Source organism: Nicotiana tabacum, chromosome 23 (assembly GCF_000715075.1).
Source record: "Nicotiana tabacum cultivar K326 chromosome 23, ASM71507v2, whole genome shotgun sequence".
Taxonomy (NCBI): domain Eukaryota; kingdom Viridiplantae; phylum Streptophyta; class Magnoliopsida; order Solanales; family Solanaceae; genus Nicotiana; species Nicotiana tabacum.
This window is the reverse complement of record NC_134102.1, coordinates 121,759,695-121,763,058: the sequence shown is the minus strand read 5'-3', so window position 1 is coordinate 121,763,058 and position 3,364 is coordinate 121,759,695. Positions and strand designations below refer to the sequence as shown.

The 3,364-nt window shown below is 36.5% G+C and overlaps 1 pseudogene; it reads right to left on the bottom strand.

Moving 5' to 3' along the window:
* Positions 1-412: 412 nt before the first annotated feature.
* On the bottom strand, positions 413-3,153 carry LOC107791599 (two-component response regulator ORR3-like; annotated as a pseudogene).
* Positions 3,154-3,364: the final 211 nt, after the last annotated feature.

The window sequence follows — 3,364 nt, the reverse complement described above, 5'->3', positions numbered from 1 at the left end:
CTCACCTGAAAGCAATAACCTCCACAAACTCAGTATCTGTCTGGAAAGATGAATAGAGAAACCAATGTTAAGATTGCTATAGATTGCATATCTAGGAGTGTCTTTTTAACAGATATATGTATATCATTTTTGTCATTGATCACAAAACCCCCAACTCCAACTTGATGAGATATATTAGAAGGAAGCATGCACGGATCATCGGGAAGCCAATATGTCATCATGAGATGTCCTCTTTCCGCGTGATGGTATTGAAATCCTTCCTATGAAATAAGTTACTTTAGAGTTTGACTTTGCACTATAGGATCATGCTATATACTTTATTCTTCAGATACTAAAACCAAAATTATTTGAAGAAAAAAGTTTAGTACCGATGATATTCAATACCTTTACTGCTACAGGAACAAGATCACATTTCTCTTGCAGGTGGGGAGTTTGGTTGGGGCGGGACATCTGTTAAAAGAATAGCTAATAAAAAATTAGATAAAGAACGATGATGTCGCAATGTTTTAACTTTCCTTTGAATCAATAGTCAATATTCCCTAGTGACAGTCAAAATTTCTGGTCCCTTTTTCCTTTAGCTTTCCTCTTGTATCTTTTGCATCTTCCATCCACTGGATGCATGCGCTATTGTTTTACCTCCCGATGCATAGCCGTCCACTACCTGGTTCGGTTACTTTGGTCATATGACATTTCAATTTCTTAACATCTGATTGTTTGAGCATAAATTCTTGAGCACCTTCTTCCAAGCACCTATATTTGGTAAACAAAGTCAGAAAATAGAAAATGGGATAATATGTTGGTGTTTGTTAAAAAACTAGAAGCAATTATTATTAGGTTGCAGCTTGAGTAATAACTTCTTGATTCGGGTGGGGACGTTCTCCGATGACACAATGACCACAGGCATCTCTTTCAAATTGGAGGATCCCTGCCATTTAGACATGTTTTGAATAGTGATTACATACTGAATGTGTGGAGGCAAAAAAGGTTTTGGAGAGAGACAAAGTCCCTAAGGTCAGCTTAGTACCTTCACCCTTTTTAGTAGATCGTATCCTGTCATCCCTGGCATGTAGTAATTAGTAATGATCAAGTTTATGTTTGTTTCCTGTAATATTGAATCAAGGTTCAGTATAAAAAAGCAGAAAGTTATAAAAGATGCATGCCATATAACAAATTGTTGCTGATCACAGGCATTGAATTGGATTGGTGATAAAAAGTCACATGCATTGAACTGCAAGACTAGTGATACTACTTTTTTTGATAGGTTACTATTTTTTCAAAAACAAATATACAATGCCTAATAAAACCTGCTATTTATCCCCTAGAAGCAAACTAGGTACTAATCTTTCTCCCGAACAGTAGTGACTACGATACACTGTAAGCAAGAGTTGATTAAGTAGGAGGTATGAAACCTCATATTGTATGTTTCTTCATGATGTTTGACTGGAGTAACTTTATAAAATCAAGGGGGTATAGATGAGTAGAATATTGTTTCAAAGTTACTGTTTACTCTAGTACTCTTGTTGTATTATCTCTCCACCAAGCCTAACAACTCCAAAGCCTTCTGCCCGTTCTCTGTTGTAGTCACTGGAAAGGACAAAAAAAATAGCTCAAATTCACAATGTCCTCTTAACTTGAAAGATTTTGTAGTAATTTTGTGGAGCAACATTGCTCCATTGATTTCAAAAAACTTTTCTAGGGACTCGATCAACACTACTCCATTGAAATATGAAAAAATTACATTCTTAGGCTTTTTTTTTCCTCGCCCCTGTTATTTGACGAAATGAGTCACATTATAATGAGACTTCTAAAGCTAGTACTTGCAACTTCATTTCAGATGGAGTAAAAGAGGAAGTAAGAGAACATCCATTTCATGCAACTCTAGTTTTCTCAAAAATATTAATCACACACACAAAACAAAGGAGGAACATTAGATACCTTTGTATGAGGAGGTAGTGAGTAGCCTCTCAATGATTTTTCGGTCCACCAAACTGTCATCCACAGCCAAAACATGTCTTTTCTCTTCATCGTCGATCACCATTGACGATAAGGATGAGGAAAAAGCGATTTTTCTTCTCTGCATAATGAAAGCAACCCAAATACTTCGGAAAAAGAGAGGAAATACAATGAAACAAAAATAAAAGACACAACAAACGATATGCAAATGAAATATAATGTCCTTCTCAAGGACAACGTCGAAGGTGTTTGGCCAGAAAGTATAACTTTCGGCTAAATTATTAAATTTATTTAGTAACGGGTTAAATCTAGTTAGTGATAATAACTCTAGATGCGAATCTTAAAAACGTGTGTGAGAAAGGACAAATCCAGTGAAATGTTGACAATGATTGGCACAAAACGTTCATAAAGAATGAGCAATAATGGAGATGTAACTAGTAATAACTGGCATTTAAGTAAATAAGAGGAATGATTTACCCAATAAAGGATGGATTGGACGAATGTTCCTCCTGGCAATGATGAATGACAAATAAATCCAAGATTTATTCGAACTATTCCCGGATCTTGTGTAAAAGTGTGGAATAATATGGGCAAGAATCTTGATAAAAAGGTAGTCTTTGTATCTCTACAAGAGAGAGAATCTTCTTCTGAAAAGTATTCTTATCAAGTGAATCTTACATGTCGTTTTTCTTCTCTATTTCATTATTTATTTGAGACATATTTCTAGCAAACCTTAATAGCACAAGTGAAGAGAATATTCTCTTTAATATCCTATTTCAAAAACTAGCCATTACAGCTCTGTCTATGGTGCTCGACCTCAGTCATTATTGACATCTCGACCACGAATCTTGCTGCTCTCTGGCTGACCTCGGCTTTTGGACAACCTGAACGAGCCATGATGATTGGGGTGAGTTGGCACCGTGTCCCTTTGTGAGCCGTAATTTCTGGGGTTGTACGTCCTATGAATCAGGGTGACGTCATGGCGACAGACGTCATTATGATGTGATTTCCCGATACGCTACTTCATTTCGCGCACGTCTTCTAATTGAGTCTGCTGCTTCGATTACAGTGCTAGGTAATGATGAATAATTCCTTGGTTTTGACGCTTGAGTTTTTATAAATAGGGGTGTGTGGGTATTGTTTTAATTTTTATAAAACCCTTGCATCAAAGAACTCTATATCTTCTTCTTTTTCCCCCATTGTCGTGTATTTTCTTACCGGTTTTAGCGATTCTTGCTGCTTCTAATACTTCATTGGTTAAATATTCTCCCTTAACAACATGGCTAATGTACCATCTATTTTTGGTATGGCAACTGACCCTGTCCCTTTGGCGGTGCTTATACCCCCTCATGATGATAAGGTCTTTGTCTCCACTGAAGAAAAGAATTTTCCTACGGTAGAGGAAATAATC